Source organism: Oryctolagus cuniculus, chromosome 1 (genome assembly GCF_964237555.1).
Source record: "Oryctolagus cuniculus chromosome 1, mOryCun1.1, whole genome shotgun sequence".
NCBI classification, from domain to species: domain Eukaryota; kingdom Metazoa; phylum Chordata; class Mammalia; order Lagomorpha; family Leporidae; genus Oryctolagus; species Oryctolagus cuniculus.
This window is the reverse complement of record NC_091432.1, coordinates 137,492,584-137,510,036: the sequence shown is the minus strand read 5'-3', so window position 1 is coordinate 137,510,036 and position 17,453 is coordinate 137,492,584.

The window sequence follows — 17,453 nt, the reverse complement described above, 5'->3', positions numbered from 1 at the left end:
CAACTTCCCCAGCTGGGACCTGCCAAAGCAGCTCACAGCAAACCTCCTTCCATGATGTCCAGTGGGGGCCAAGTGGGGGCCTCTAAGCAGCCTCGCAGGTCCTGGATAGTCACAGGGATGTGGCAGGGAGCCCTCTCGGAGCCACCTTCCACCGGGGTGGAAGCCCCCACCCACACTCCCTCCCCGAGCCCCCCACCCCACCCCCGCCACCACTCTTTAAACAGTTGGCAATGTATATATTCTGCTGGATCTTGCCTGCCCCACCCTGATCTGAGGGCAGTCTTCTCTACATTCCCTCCAGAGGCTGGTGGCAGCTACCGGCTCCCTGGTCACACTTGAAAGCTCCCTCCAACCCTCAGAAGCCTGAAGAAGAGGTCAGCCTTGGACGCTTCCCACGAAGTTGACTTCTGTTCACACCAAAATGTGTATTTGATGATTATGATGACTCATAGATATCCAGCACTACTTATGAGTATACAAATATAATTATGGAAACTTTTTGCTATGCTGATGCATAGCAAATAAATTAGACATCCCAGTGTGCAAATATTCTGGATTTCCTAGTTTTTAAATATTCATGCTTGAGTTCTTTATTTTCATGGTTTCCCAGGGATTGGTGTTTAGAGGTCTTCGTGACTTATTTATACATATATTTTTCAGATTTCTGTATTTGAAAAGCAGAGTTACAGGGAGAGAAAGAGCAACAGTGAGAATCCGCTGGTTCACTCTCCAAATGGTTGCCAACAGCTGGGGCTGGGCCAGGCTAAAGCCAGGAGCCTGGAACTCCATCTGGGTCTCTCCCATGTGGGCACAGGGCACCAAGCACTTGGGCCATCATCTGCTGCCTTCCCAAGTGCATTAGCAGGGAGCTGGACTGGAGGTGGAGCAGCTGGGACTCGAACCGGCACCCATGTGGGTTGGCTTAACCGGCTGTGCCACAACACTGGCCCTGTGACTTATCTTCAGAACAGTGATTAGAATACAATAACTTAGAGGACAAAGTTTGGGGAAAAAGAATGGGGAGAAAAGTTTATTCAGGCTCCTAGCAATCCAGGGAGGTGGCAGGCTCATGCCTTGGTGTCCCGCCTCCTAGATACAGGCAAGGAGGCCAAAACTTATTTAGGAAAATACATATTTAGCTAGGTGACCATAATCATGTAAAGGGTTCGGGTGGGGGGTGGGTAGGGGGACATGGTAGAGGCTTCTTTGATCAGGAGCTTGGCTGTTTTGGCTGAGTGGTCATAAATTTCCTCTTTATCTCATGGCCAGCTGGCTCTGGTGCTTGGATCCCCGAGACTTTCAACAGACTCCAAAAGGAACAAAATTATTAACGAAGCAGTGGGCACACATAGCCTCAGTTACAGAAGCCACTGGACTGCTTCCACCAGATGGACTGGAACAGAAAGTACAGACAGGGAGAGAAGAAGGCAACGTGTAATAGCTTGGGCTACCATAATAAATACCAGAGACTGGTGCTGCAAGCAGTAGACATTCTACAGGCTCCAAGTCGGAGATGAGGTGCCAACACAGTGAGGCCCCGGGAGGGCCTTCTTCCTGGGTGCTCTCAGATCGGGGCCTCACCCCTCTGACCTCCCTGGACCATAACTGGCTCCCTTGAGGCCCCCTCTCCAAGTCAGTCACACTGGGAGTTAGTGCTTCAGCATAAGACTTGGAGGTACACGGCTTAGCTCTCAACCTGGTGCTCCAGCAGGAGTCTAAGTCACATACAAGGGTTTCTGCAAAATAAGATTATTTGGGTAAAAAAATTTTTTTTGTTTAAGATTTATTTATTTGAAATGCAGAGTGACAGAAAGAGGGAGAGAGAAAGATCATTTATCTGCTGGTTCACTCCCTGAAGTGAATGCAACAGCAGGGGCTAAGCCAGGCCAAAGCCAGGACTCCAAGCACTTGGGCCACCTTCCACAGCCTTCCCAGGCACGTTGGCAGGAAGCTGGATCAGAAGAGGAAGTGCTAGGACTCAATCTAGGGTTTTTGACATAGGATGCTAATGCCACAAGTTGCAGCTTAACCTGCTGTACCACAACACTGACCCCTCCCAAAATTCTGAAATCTGTGCCCATAGAGAGGCTGCCCAAAGTTCATGCAAAATGCATACTACACATGGGTTTCAAATTTTTTGCACCAAAAATAAACATCTTTTAATTCTACTTTTCCACGGCCTTGATGAAGTATCACCATTCACAGCTCCCAAATACATAGAAGACTCATGTGAGATTCAGTGACACCAGTACTGGGAGAAGTAAGAGGGCAGAAAGAGAGCATCCCTGGTGGCAGAGTGGGGCTGGGGGACTGCAGGGTGCAGCAGTGGGAGCCCAAAACAGGAGAACAGTAGGCAGGGAGGAGGAGACAGGTGTCAGCATGCATTCAACAGCCTCCACGTGCCAGCAACTACAGAACCCTCTGTGCAGGAGACAATCCCCCCGGGCTATTCACAACACTTGCATTTTCTTCGGTCTTACCACACTCCCCACCAAGCCCAGAGGTGTGAGCCCACAGGATCCGGGTCCCACCTCAGCAGGAGCAGCCTGGCCAAGCTCAGCTGATCCGTGCCCTAGCTGGCTGCACATCACAGACACCTGCCTGGGCTCACCATCAGCTGCTTCCTCGGGTTCCAAGGCACCCCCTTTCCCACTTTTATCTGGAGACAGGGTTGACCCTCCACCTGCTGCCCCTCTCTGATGTGCGGCGAGCTCGCACCCGGCCACCTGGTTTTGGCCTTCATCAGGCTGCCTTGGAGATGTGCTACTCCCCCCACGCGACCCCCCGACCACCTCCACTTCTCTGCAGCTTTACTGCAGACCCCAGCCTGTCCTCACTAAGCGGGGCAACAGTGCTCGAGGTGCTCATCCGCCATTGTCCCCATCTGGGAACAGACTGAACCATCTTTCCCTCACCCTCTCAAACCTTGTCCTTCTGACAACCAAGACAGGGACCGAGTTTTTAGTTAATACAGGTTCTGTGGCTCCCCATGGCAAACGCTCCCTTCCGGTGCCTCCGCAGGCCCGGCCACAGGATGGTAGGCTGTTCCTGAATGAATATGGGTAAGGCACTGATGCCTGGAGCTGCGGCGGCAGCTGGCCCTGCATCTGTCTTCCATGGTAGCCTTCTCAGTACTCGGCGGTGGAGAGCTGCCCTTGTTTTAGCATTTTATCAGCGTGTTCATCCAGGTCTCTCCGCAGCCACGCAGCCAGCTAATGCTTGTTGGAAACATGAATTCTTCAACACCAGCCCTGAGGTGGGGGGCAGCTTGGGAGAGACCCCACCCTGCACTTGGAGATCACTAGGCACGGGGGACTCCTGCTGTCCAGTGTGCCAATGCCCAGGGCCTAGGGGCCTCCGGTGAAGACCTGGGAGTGACACATATTTGCATAACGAGAAAACGATCACATTATCAGGCCCACTCATCTTTTCATCAACACCAGCACAAAGCAATTAAGGCAGGAAGCCGGATGGCATCTGCCATGAAGAAAATCGCTTCAGCTCTTAATTACCAGGGTCAAAGACAGAAGGCAAGTGTCTTTTGTGTCAAACCTGTTCAGCCAGAGATGTCTGCCAGACCTCCCCAGGCAGGACACGCGGGGTTATCCACACTCCAGCAGCCTGCCTGGCTGAGACACGGGGCTTCTGGTATTTTTCTCTGGCCCTGTTTCTTTAAGTTTTTTTTTTTTTTACATTAAGACTTTGCATGTTCAGTGAACTTGGTAAATTTTTTTTTTACAGGCAGAGTGGACAGTGAGAGAGAGAGAGAGAGAGAAAGGTCTTCCTTTTGCTGTTGGTTCAGCCCACAATGGCCGCCGCGGCCGGCGCACCGCGCTGATCCAAAGCCAGGAGCCAGGTACTTCTCCTGGTCTCCCATGGGGTGCAGGGCCCAAGCACTTGGGCCATCCTCCACTGCACTCCCGGGCCACAGCAGAGAGCTGGCCTGGAAGAGGGGCAACCGGGACAGAATCCGGCGCCCCGACTGGGACTAGAACCCGGTGTGCCGGCACCACAAGGCGGAGGATTAGCCTAGTGGCCGTGGCGCCAGCCTAAGTTTTTATTGTAAAACAAAAACGAGATTCAGAAAACCACACCAAACAAACACGCAGCTCAGTGAGCTCCCTTAACTGGAAGGCCCAAGGTGAGGAACAGCCCTGCCACTCAGCCACGTTCTCCCTCCCATCTCTCCCCGGGGTGTCACCCAGCACACCCCACACAGGTCCCTTCCCTGTCCTACAACTTAGCCTGTGGGAGGCCCCCGGGCCCCACTGCTCTATTTTCTGGCCCTGCTTCCTGGGAGGGCCCCAACCAGCCATCTTCATCCACGCCCTTCTCTCCGACAGGTGTTTCTACCTGGCCCGGTCCAGGGTGGCTCCTCCTGCTCCTGAGTCCCCTTCAGGGGCCCCTCAGGAGGGACAGCATCCAGGATGGGGCACCCCCTCACCCTTCTCCCCTCTGGCCACCTGGAGGAGAAGGGAGGCGCTCAGCTGTCAGAGCAGAAGTGACGTTGATTCTGGGGCTCCCTGGAGCCAACACAGCCAGAGCAACCCTGTGCATCCCCAGAAGGCGACCCCAGGGTCCCACGAGGAGAAAGGGGGTCCGCGGCCCCCTGGAGTGGACTTGAGCGCCTCAGAAGGGACATCTGTCAAGCAATGGCTGGGAAGACAAAAGGAAACAGAGATGGCTCCTTTTCTTGCTCTGCCTTTTTAACTCACCATGGGAATGCCAGCTACACCTGCAGAGGCCAGCCGTGCAGAAAGGGAGCACGTGGGTGCCCCTGGCTCAGCTCCACGGTCTCACCTGGCTCAGGCCCCTTCCAGGAACCCCCCTCATTTTCTTCTAATTCCGAGCCTCAGGGCAACTGTTTCTGGAAAACACTCAAACTGGCCAGTCTTAATCTAGAAGCAGCTGCCAACTGCCACGGGACACTGACACTTCTTAGCCCCGAATTACAGCTGTTGGAAAATGCTCACATTTTTGTAAAGCGAAATCCACATGTGGCTGCCCTACATGCTGCAGTCCAGCCCTGTCCTGAGCCACCTGCCCTTCTCTGGCCTCCTGGGGCACTGCCCCCTGCTGAGCCACCAGTACACACTTCAGGTCTCAGCCACCAGAGCCCCTGGGGAGCGGCTCAGAGATGAAGTCACACCCTAATTAGCCACCAGAGAGAATTCCATGGAAAACAGAGGAATGTGGAGTAGGGGAGAGAGAAAACCCTACTCATGCTACAGTTCATTTGTGCTTCCTCTCTTCCTATCGGGAGTCATTGCCTGCCCCAAGCTCATCCCTCTTTCTGCAGGTCCCTGTCCCTCTCTTCCAACCAGCCCATCCCCTCAGCAAGCACTCACAGACTGGAGCTGTCTGCAGGGGTAAACAAACAGGGTGGCTCTAAGGGGAATTGATCCTCCCTGGTGGGATAAAGATCACAACAGGACTTGCCATTGGCCGCTTCCAGCTACAACGGGGAAGTTTCCCTCAGTCCCCAGAACAGGCAGCTGATGCTGTTCTGAGTCCCGACCTTGGGCATAGGCAGGCCCTCTGCTGGGCCTGGGCAAGAGGGAGAGCAGGCTCCCATGGACAGGAGGGTCATGGCCAGGGGCTGGGGTGGGGAATTCAGGCACCAACAGCTAGACCCACTGAACCTTAGGGCTGAGAGTGGCTCAGGAAGACAACCCTCCCAGCACGTCTGCACCACAGCCTCACCACACTTCATTTCTATGGAACAAGAGGTTTTTCTGAAGAGGAAAGAGGCTTCCTGGTGGCCATTATGGGAGACACAAGCCCTGTGCTTCTACACCTGAGATGGCCCTGGGGCCAGAAATGGGGACCCCTGGTCCTGCTTCTCAGGTTAGCCAGTGCTCACCCTTGTACTTACATTAGCAATGGCCCATCGTTACCCTCTTTAAAAAAAAAGATTTATTTATTTGGGAGCCAGAGTCAGAGAGAGAGGGAGAGATAGAAAAGTCTTCCATCCACTGCTTCACTGGCCAGATGGCTGCACACGAAGAGCTGGGCCGATCCGAAGTCAGGAGGCTCCTCCGGGTCTCCCACGTGGGTGCCATGTACAGAGGTGTTTCTCTACAACCTCCACCATAAACCAAGCAACAGTGCTGTCCGTGAGTGGCAGCTCTGTGAAGGCAGTGACGGCTCAAGTTGTGAGGTCTCTGCCACCCACGAGGGAAACCCAGGCTTCAGCTGCAGAGGCATTTGGGGAATGAACCAGTGGATGGGCGATTGCTTTTAAATAAATAGTTCTGTGGGGCCGGCGCCATGGCGCAGTAGGCTAATCCTCTGCCTGCAGCGCCAGCATCACATATGGGTGCCGGTTCTAGTCCTGGTTGCTCCTCTTCCAAACCAGCTCTCTGCTGTGGCCTGGGGAAGAAGTGGAAGAGGGCCCAAGTGCTGGGGCCCCTGCAACCGCATGGGAGACGGAGAAGAGGCTCCTGGCTCCGGATCGGCGTAGCTCCAGCTCTTGCGGCCATTTGGGGAGTGAGCCAATGGAGGTAAGACCTTTCTGTTTCTCTGTAACTCTACCTCTCAAATAAAAATTAAAAATAAAAAAAAAAAAATAGCTCTGTGGAAGCTCACCACAACCACCCACCTGGAGAACAGCTACCCACACTTCACTGCCACTTCCAAAAATGAAAACATAATTCTTGGATTTTTTTTGAAAATATTTAAAACATCTATTTCTGCATTATTAGTTTTCTCTTGAAACATCTCAGTTTTAGGTTTTGTTATTTAACACAACAACAAATCTTAATTCCGTCAGCATCATTCTTGCAGGTTTATGTATTTGCACACAGCTTGCTCATCTTTTCCAGTCTGGAAGCCCTTCCTTGAGGACTCTGGTTGAACACACAATGAGTCCCTTAGTGCAGCCTGGTGCCCATGTTCCGATCACAGGCGCTGGCATCCAGGAGAAATAATCCCTTTGCTCGTCATCCAATGGAGGAAACGTAGCAAGCCAATGAGATGCACCCAGGTAACTCTCTACAGTGGCACCAGCGAACACAGGAAGAAGCCACTGAGGAAGCAACAGGCCTCCTCCTCACCCTGCATCACCAAACTCCAGTTGCTCTCTCTTCACGTGGGGTTTGGCTACCTCCTCTCCATCTGGGTCCCAGCCAGATGAGTGTGGCTAAGGGACTGGCTGGAGCTAAGGAGCTGGGAAACCCACTGCTCATGCTCACCCTCCTCTCTTGCCCCACCACCCCGCCAAGGCGTGCTCTGCACACAGCAGCATTCAACAAAAAGATTAAGACCACTTTGAAGGTTTCCAGGGGTGGGTGTTTGGCACAGCCGTTAGGATGCTGCTTAATACAGCTCTATCACTTATCGGGGATCAGAGTTCAAGTCTCTAGATCATGACTCTAGCTTCCTGCTATTGTGCTGTGTTGGCTCAACTGGTCGGGTCCCTGCCATCCATCCACATAGGAAACCCAGATCTGAGTTCCCCATTTCTGGCTTCAGTCTGGGCCAGCCCTGGCTGTTGGAAGCATTTGGAAAGTGAACCAGCAAATGGAAAAATTGTCTCTATCTGCTTCCCAAATAAGAAATTAAGTTTCCAAATGTGCTCCTAAGCAAGGATCCAGGTTACCCACTGCAGCCAGATGGCTTCTTCTCTCCCTACCTCATCCTGGCTTCCTTACACACTGTGGCATTATGTATGCATTGTAGGAGTTGGAGTCCCTAGCTTGCTAAATGCTGGTTCAGTTTCTGCACTCTGGCTTGCTTGCGGGCCTGCTATAATGCCATATAGGCCTCATCCCGGACCAGCCAAGGAGGCAGGCCGGGTCCTTGAGAACAAAGAAAGCATGCTCCCCCGGAATTTACGGCTCAATGCTTCCCGCCAGTTCCTCCCGGTGCCATCTCCTTTGTGTGGCCTTCCCGCCACATAACGTGTATAGCCTTTACGTTTAAATGAATCAATGAACATGTTAGGTCCCAATACCTTGCCATATAGAAAGTAAGAAGGTAACCTACTTATAAGGTGATGTGCATACTTGTTTATGTGAGGCTATAAAAACTTCTCTTGTATGTGGAAGGGGACCTTTTGCCTGTGCACTGTTAAATGGCTGTGTGCAGGTAAGGGGCTCCCAGCTGGCTGGTAACAAACCTCTGCTTTTGCATCCACGACTGTGGCTTTTGCATTGATTGGGAAATTTGGACTCAACATTATCAGTCTATTGCCATATTTTACAAGAACATTCTACAGCAGATCCCAGACATGGTGTTATTGCAGCCACAGAAAATCAAAAGCAAAACAAAACAAAACATTTATTTGAAAGGAAGAGTTACAAAGAGGCAGAGGCAAAGACAGAGAGAAGCCTTCCATTCACTAGTCCACTCCTCAAATGGCCGCAATAGCCAGAGCTGAGCTGATCCGAAGCCAGGAGTCAGGAGCTTCTTCCAGGTTTCCCACGTGGGTGCAGGGGTCCAAGGACTTGGGCCTTCTTCTAGTGCTTTCTCAGGTCACGGCAGAGAGCTGGATCAGAAGTGAAGCAGCCAGATCTCAAACCGGAGCCTATATGGGATGCTGGCACTGCAGGTGGTGGCTTTAATCACTATGCCACAGCGCTGGCCCCCAGAAAACTTATTACAAAACCAATAACCACACCTAACCAAATGCACTGACAAGCCCCTTCTAGTAGTCTAGTGCTCACTCCATTTCCAAACAGCCCCAAATGTCTATGCAATGTTTTTAATACTTGGTTTGTTCAAATTCAATTCAAAGGAGAGCTATCCACTGTGTTTAGTCTCTATGCCCCCAAAGTCTTTATTTTTTGGTCTTTCTCTGGAACAGTCTCCCTGTCCCGCTGAGTTGTCCATGCCACGGCTGGTGGACATGTCCTTGTGTGGTGCTGTGCCGCCTTCCTCATTCTGCACCTGGCTGGCTATTTCCTCCAGGGCATCCTTCAGCTGCTCCTCGGCCTCCATCCTTGGTTTTCACTGACTTATGAACCACTGGCTCTAAGAAAGAACAGCCCTAATTACCCGGGCACTGGCCAGAGAACTGCCTGCCTGGTGGGAGAGGCCAGCAGTGTCTTCGTGCTGGGCAGCAAACTGAATTTCTTACTGTTTTGTCTGCAAAAGGTGGACGTTTAACAGCAGCCAAAACATCTATTCTGGACGTCCAGTTAATTCCTGATGACTTAAATCCTGTGGAAAAAAATCATTTACAGCCAGTCCATATTCAGGAGCTCTGAATCCATGATTCAACCAAATATTCAGAAAATAAACCACTGTTACTGTACCCAACACATACAGCCTTTCCCCCTGGTCATTACTCCCTACGTGATTCAGCCTAACAACTTTACAAAGCATGTGCATTTGTAGCAGGTAATATAGGTCATCTAGGAATGACTCAAAATACACAGGTATGCAAATACCAGGTCATTTTATTAACCTACTGGGCTGCAATGCCGGCCCCCATTGTGCTTATTCTTAAGAGTCATGAAAATAAATACAACTGTAGGTTTTCTTTACGGTTGTTTGTAGGGTTCCAAAAACTGAACCCACTACTGACCAGCTTCCTGAAGTGTCTAGCGTTGAAAGGGCGGGCTGAAATGCATAATCCCAGCACCTCCAAGTGCAGCGGGGGCTTCCGAATGGAACAGAGGGGCACTCAACAATGAACTTTCTCAACACAGAGGAACTCGGTGCCCAGGAAACCTAAGCAGACGGCAGTAGTTAAGACTGCAAGCTACTGGGATGCCATGACCATCAGCCTACAACACGAGGTGATAAACAGCACTACATAAAGTCAAAGCACACTCAAAAATCCTGAAAAGTTTTTTTTAGGGTCATGTAAGTGTTTATTATTTTCTTGTGAAGCTGACATTTTTAATTTAATTAATTAACCAAGGCAAGAATTGACAATTTTCTTTTTATAATAAAAACATGTTTCGTTCTTATGTATTCTTTTCCCTGAAAAACATTAAAACCTGAATCAAAACCAAGAACTGTCAAACAAACAAAACTCTCAGGGCAGGTACCTAGTCCAGTGGCTAAAAGGACAACTGCAGTGCCCTCATCCCATACTGGAGTGCCCAAATTCAATCCTAGCTCTGCTTTCTATCCGTTTTCTGCCACTGCACATCCTGAGGCAGCAGGCAGGTGATGGCTCAAGCAGTTGGATCCCTGACCCCATTGTGGGAGACAGGTGACTTGGCCCAGGGCCAGCTTTTCTAGGAATTTGGCGGCAAATCGGAAGGTGAAAGATCTTCCTGTTTTGGTTTGCCTTTCAAACAAATACAAATATTTTCAAAACCCTCACGCTGTAACTAATTTCTTAAAATTAAGACCCAGTGAGCTGGAGGGACAGCAGAGACTACACCAGAGGCCTAGAGGGCAGGTGGGTGGTGGTGGGAGGGGCCCAGGGAAGCTGACCCTCAGCAGCCTTGAGAAAGTGCCTGTGCTGTCACTTGCCCACGTGCTCCCTGGGACAGAGGTGCCCACAACAGCTGCACCTGCTGCACACTTGTGCTGGTCTCCCCTGCTCTGACACACACATTCTCAAGGTGCACACTCCCCCTGTGCTGTTCAGATGCTCCCACAGGAGGCTTGTGGAAGGAACCTGCTCACCGCCCACGTGGTGTGCCACTGCGGCCTCCCTCCAGGTTTGAAATCACAGTGTTCACAGTGTCAGTCCAGTGACTGACACAGACACCGGGTGTGAGTTTCAACAGGGCCTGCTGGACACGGCTCCAGTCCCACACGACATAAGGCTTTAGAAGGGCTTATTTTAACTGTCGACAGGGAAAAGCTAGACTGGGGAATGACTTATGCAAGAGAAAATGGTCAAGATGGCCAGCATTTCATTAATTAAGCTACACTGGGTTTGTCTGCCAGCTCTTTGCTTTGCGATCCCTGGTCTCCGGGCGGGGGGGGGGGGGGGGGGTTGATAGAAGGGGCAATCAGACTGACAGGCCACCCCGCCACTACTGCTCCTGTTGAAAAGAATCCCCACGTTCCCAGCTGTCAACGGTAAAGCCCACCTTTAAAGGTGCTGCTTTTCATTTGACGGACACTGGGTGTGCACTGAAGGCTGAGAACCCAGTCCCTTGGATTCCATTTGGTTCTTGCCTGTAGGCTTGCGACTGCACAATCGGAGTGTGACTCCAGACAGAAGTTCAGTTCCCTCTGTGTCCTACTCCTCGTCTGCAAAGGCTTCCCGGGAGGCAAATGCCCCGACCTCTGGGGTCATCTCTGCAAGCACAGCGGGAGCTGCCTCTGCTCCAACACAGGTGCCAGATGGCCTGACATGGAGCCGCAGGAAAGACGGACGCTGGACCGGGACAAGCATTTGCTCAGAGCACTTATTCCAACGCTTACAGGGTTGAGTCGACTTACTCTTTTCCAATAATGTACTTGCACACACTCTCCTCCTGAGGGATTTTCTCCTTGAACTCATTCAAACCCAGAACGCTTTCCAAATGCTACCACTCTAGACAGCACTTTACAAACCCGGAGTTAGCACTTGACAGGCTGAAAACAGTCCTTCCCCACACAGGTCCTGCCTGTAAGGACGGCAAGGAGCAGAAGGTACACAGCTTCACCATAATATTAACAAGAAATAAGCAAGAGCCAAACAGATCGCAGGAGATCTGCATGCGCTCGGTAAGAACCACCCATAGCCCGCATACCTCTCATCGGGACCTAATCGATCCTACACTGATGACCGAAAGTGTATATAAACCCCACGTTAAAGAGGCCCAGTGAGACTCTGAACACTCTCCTGGGAGCAGCAGGGTTTCCCCAGGTTGAGCCACCATACTCAGACCTTCCCGCAATAGTTTTCCCAGCCAGCCCCAGCCTGCCCAACACCGAGGCTCTCAACCTGCCTACGCTGAAGCCCTGCTCGCCCTCCCAGACCTGCGTTCTTTGGCTCAGAGGCACCACCTGTGCGGGTGCTGTGAGAATCCGCCCTCTGTGGTCCTTTGGGAACCATGGGTGGTCGTTTTACCCAGTGTGTTGTCTGAATTAGAATGTGTGACTTCCCCACTGCATAATAAAGTCCTTATTGGAACCAACACAGCCTCGGTGACATTACACTTGTGACAAGGACTCTAAGAAATAAGCAAAAAATGACATTAACATGATCCTTATTAAGGATCCTCAACAAAGATATGCTCATTTTACTTTATAGACATAATGCTTTTTCCAAAGTACAAAATGCTCTTGATATTAAGGTTGGTTACAAAAAGAACTTATTTTGGGAAAATTAAGATATGTTCAATAAATCAACTGATTATTTAAGGTCTCTCAATCCAACTTTGAAAAAAATTCTCATGCATTCCCAGTTCAGTGTTCAATCAGCAAAGTAACAACCAGTAAAGTCAAAACTAGCATTTTTCAGTGTAAAAGGGCTGACGCTTCATCCTCTGCCTGTGGCGCTGCAGCCCATATGGGCTCCAGCCCTAGTCCTGGCTGCTCTTCTCCCAATCCAGCTCGCTGCTGTGACCTGGGAAAATGGGAGAAGATGGCCCAAGCACTTGGGCCCCTGCACCCATGTGACAGACCCAGAAGTTCCTGGCTCCTGACTGGCTCAGCTCCAGCCAGTGTGGCCATCTGGGGAATGAACCAGCAGATGGGAAGACCTTTCTGTCTCTCCCTCTGTCTATAACTTTACCTCTCAAATAAATAAAATATTTAAAGAAAAAAATTACCTTGATTTGTTAAAATTCCACTTTAACAGTAGGTAGGGAGGTACGTAGGTAGGTAAGAAGGAACGACAGTCCTTAAATCCATTCGCTTCCACAACGTCTGAGCATGCTGGTATTTGTTCAGTGCCAGAAGAGGTAGCAACCCTGGCTTCTTAGCCTCCAATGCAGCCAGCAGCCACTGACTGTGAGCCTGGCTTCCAGCCAAACCCACGTCAGTGCCTCATGCCCCTGGCTCCAGATTGACACTGTACCAGAGTTATTTTTAAAGGATAGGAAGACACATGAAAAAACAAATTCAGGAAATTTTAAATAGAAAGTAAGAAACGTTTTTAGATTTCTCAGATAGTAATGGAATTAACTTGAATGTTCATCTTTTCTTTCACTACAGGAAGTTGTAAAAACTACAGGAAAACAAATATATCTTAAAAAAAAAAAAAAGGAAAAGGCTGTCACTGAATACGCGTTGCCTGGAAGGTGCTCCACCTGCAGGTGGAAACAAGGATGGAGGGCGCGGCTGCTCTTCAGGGAACGATGCTCTCCTCTCCGCAGAGCAAGTCCTGGAAGCGGACCTGCTGCTAAATCTGCTCATCTGACCACGAGCAGACACTGCAAACTCCAGCACTGAGCACACAGTCTGTGTTCACGAGCATCGTGACAACTCAAACAAAATATGAAGCGTGACTTCACTCATCGAAAGCTGAAGTCAGTCTACTTGCTGGTCACTACCAAGCCCACTGAACTTTAAGCACGCTTATTACAACAAACCTTACGCATACTGAAAGGTGCTACTGTACCTAAAATATGTAAAAAAAAAAAAAAAAAGTGAAATCATCCTCACTGATGTTATAAGAGAAATAAGATGGTGCAGAATTAAAGTGAGATTTCAATGATTAAAAACAAACAACAAAAAACAAGACTCAAAGCAAAACTCACGAGGCCCTGCAAGAGTGACCTGCCCTCTTCCAGAGGACTTGGGTGGGGTCCTGCAGTGCTCACAGGGTGCACCCGCATGGAGAAGCCCTGTTTTGCAGTCTAGAAAAACAAGTCTGGAGGCTAAGTGATTTTCCTGGGTTAGCCAGAAACTAAAACTTGGTTATTTGACTCTTCTTTCAATGTTCTTTTGAGAACATTTGATCCATCCCTTTTACATGCAAACAGATTATGACTGCTATTACAAATAGTCTCTACCCCAAATGCCTTCACAATAGGATTTCTTAATAAGAAAAACCAACTGAATTTTAATTCGGCATTACGGGTTGAATTGTGTCCTATCCACAAAGTTAAACATCTAAGCCCTAACTCCCTAGTATCCCCCAGAATTTGACTGTTCAAAGATATTTCAAAAAGCTCATGGAAAAACTGTGTTAAAGTTTATCTTGGGGGTTGGCACTGTGGCATAGCAGGTAAAGACATAGGGCCAGCATCCCATATGGGTGCTGGTTTGAGTCCTGGCTGCTCCACTTCCAATCCAGCTCTCTGCTGTGGCCTGGGCCCCTGCACCCATGTGGGAGACCTGAAAGAAGCTCCTGGCTCCTGGCTTCGGACCAGTCCAACTCTGGCAGCTGGGGCCATCTGGGGAGTGAACCAGCAAATGGAAGACTTCTCTCGCTGCCTCTCTGTAACTCTGCCTGCATTCCAAATAAGTAAATAAATCCTTAAAAAAAAAAAAAAAAGTTTTATCTTGGTGGGGCCAGCACTGTGGTGTAGCCAACAAAGCGGCTATCTGCAACACTTAAGTTGCATATGGACGCCATTCAAGTCCTGACTGCACCACCTCCAATCCAGTCCCCCACTAATGGCCTGGAAAAACCAGTGGAAGATGACCCAAGTATTTGGGTCTCTGCACCCACATGGATAATCTGGAAGACATTCCTGGCTTTGGTCTGGACCACACATGGCTGATGCAGCTATCTGGGGAGTGAACCAGCAAATGGAAGCTCTCTGTCTCTCCCTCTATCTTGGTAATTTTTTTAAAAGTTTATTTTGGTGCAAAAATTAGATTTGTGCATATTTGAAGTTCATGAGAAATGCATGAGAAAAACGGAATGGTTTTCAAACTTTTGCAACAAAAACAAAACAATTCAATTCCCTAGCTATCTGGAGATAGGGCTTTTAAAGAGGTGATTAAATAATATCAGGTCCTTAGGGTGGGCCAAACATAAACTGACTGGCATCCTCCTAAGGAGATGACTGGACACCCACCTACAGAGGGGCTACATTGCGATGACATGAGACACTGTCAACATGCCAAGAAGAAAGAGGGGCCTCAGGAAAAAACATAGCCTCCACATTTCTGTGGCCCGAGCCCACAGGCTGCACCTGCAGTGCTGTTACGACGGCAAATACTTGTTCAGATGATACGCAGGGGACAGTCCCAGAAACACCATCTACGTATTCAACCAGAGCAGGACCCTTCTGAAAAATGTCATTACCACTCAGGCAAAGGCCAGTGATGACGTGTTTAATGGGTTTTAATGAACTAATGGTCACCTGAGTAATGGGACGTGAATTTGTCCACAGACCATGGGCTTAATTTCATGACTGGTGTCACCTCTCTCAATGATGTCCACCCCTGTTGGCTGTCCAGAGGCTAGATCCAGCCTGACACAAGGCAGGGTGCAGACTGCACACCTCAAACAAGCTTGCATGCCTCTCTCCGCTGCAGGACTCTCCTCAAAATGAGAGTTTCATCTTTCCTAATGTGACAAATCAGGTTTAGATTAAGAAACAAGCCTTGCAGGGAGGTCGCCTCTGCTCTGCCCTGCCCTCACCCCTCCATTCTGTCTCCTTTCCTGGAGGTGCTGAGGGCGGGGGAAATCAGTGTTTTGATCAGATTTTACAAAAAACATTTTATTTCTTTGTACAATTTGCCACCCTATGTAAAGATACATTTGTGTTGAGCTGAAGACTGTCATGGAATAAGGATCACACAGTACTCCAGGAAAAGGAAAAAAAAAAAAAAAGAAACAAGCCCTGGAGCCAGTGTGTAGCCAGTTAATCTGTCACCTGCAGCACCAGCATCCCATATGGGCACCCGTTGAGTTGCGGCTACTCCACTTCTGATCCAGCTCTCCGCTAGTGCGCCTTGGAAAGCAGCAGCAAAAGCCCAAGTTTTTGGGTCCCTGCACCTACATTGGAGACTAGTAGTTCCTGGCTTCAGATCAACTCAACTCCATCTGTTGCTGCCATTTGGGGAATGAATCACTAGATGGAAGACCTTTCTCCTTTCTGTCTCTCTCCATACAAAAGTCTACCTCTCAAATAAAAAAAAATAGAGTGGGGCTTTGTGTGTCACCAACCTCAGGGCTGGCAGGGACCCAGAAACTGCCCATTGCACAGTGCCCTCACTTTATGCAGAGAGAATGTCAATGTCACTTCTGGGTAAACGTGCAAGGTTTTGATAAACCTGCTTGGTTTAGCAAAATCAGTTTAGTCAATATGAGGGCAAAGGCAGACTATCTAGGAATTTCTAGAGAAATAATTTAAAGACTCAGCTATTTCTCTGAAACCACAGACTAACAACACCTCACAATTAATTACATAACACAGGACAAATAAATCACAGTTGGTCCTCAGTATGCATGGGGAGTTGGTTTCAAGACACCTGTGGATAACAAAACCCACAGATGCCCAAGTCCTTTATATAAAATGACTGCATATAATCAAGCACACATCCCCTGTATACTTCCTTACACTGATAAAATGTGAATACTGCACACACAGTTCTTATATATATTTTTAGGGAGAAAAATAAGGAAAAAAGGTGTGTACGTGCAAAGCAATTTTGATCTACAGCTGGTTGAATCCTGGGATGCAGAACCTGCAGACTGGAAGGACTGAGCATGAAGATTGTAAACTATGAGCAAAAACAAACTCAGGTTTTTCATTAAGATACTAATTTCATGACATATTAAAAGTATCATTGGAGTATAAACTTTCTACATTCTTGTGATAGGAAATTAAATTATTTAATTGTCCTTGGTATACTTTCTCTCCAAAATTAAAGGTATTTATTTTTCTGGCAAAAAGATAAATTTGGGCTCTAATTCTTAGGATACAGACACACAGAAGCCTACAATCTAGTGACTAAAACCTCTTACTGGGCTACCTGGAAATAAAACCCATTTGTTACCAATGTATGAAACCATTGCAAAAACACTATTCACAGAAAATATGACACTATACTCACAGATGATTCAAATCACTCTGCTGACGTAATTCAATTCTGAGGCAGTTAATAAGACAGCTTGGAGCCTGGGCATACAACAGAGGTTCAGAGTCTCCGCTAGCCCCGTCCCTCTCCTCTTCCCAGGAACAGGGAGAAGAGTGGTGCCTTCCTTACAGGACTGTAAGAATGAAATGAAACAATGCATGGGAAGTGGTCCCAAGGAACTTACTAAGCACTTGTCAATGTTTCACTAGTGGCAAATCCTTTTTAATCACTGCAGAGCCTCTCCTCACTAAGAAAAACAATGAACAGAAATCCCCTCCCTCCAACAGATGTTACCAGTCACCAGCCTTCAATCTCTACACTGGACTTGCTTTGTTATTTTGCAGAGAACACATCTGCCTTCCAGCAATACCAAACAGTGACTAAGGCACCTTCAGCAAGGAAGGCTATGAAAGCTAGATGGGGCTGAGCAGCTGCACCTCCCTACCTCCCAACCGCTCACTCCTTCCTGCACAGTGCAGTCTTCCTCCTCTAGAGCTGGGGCGCGCCCTGCCCTCAGCCTAGGGAGTGACCAGCCCATCCTACACAGCTGAACCAACACAAGCCTGGAAGCC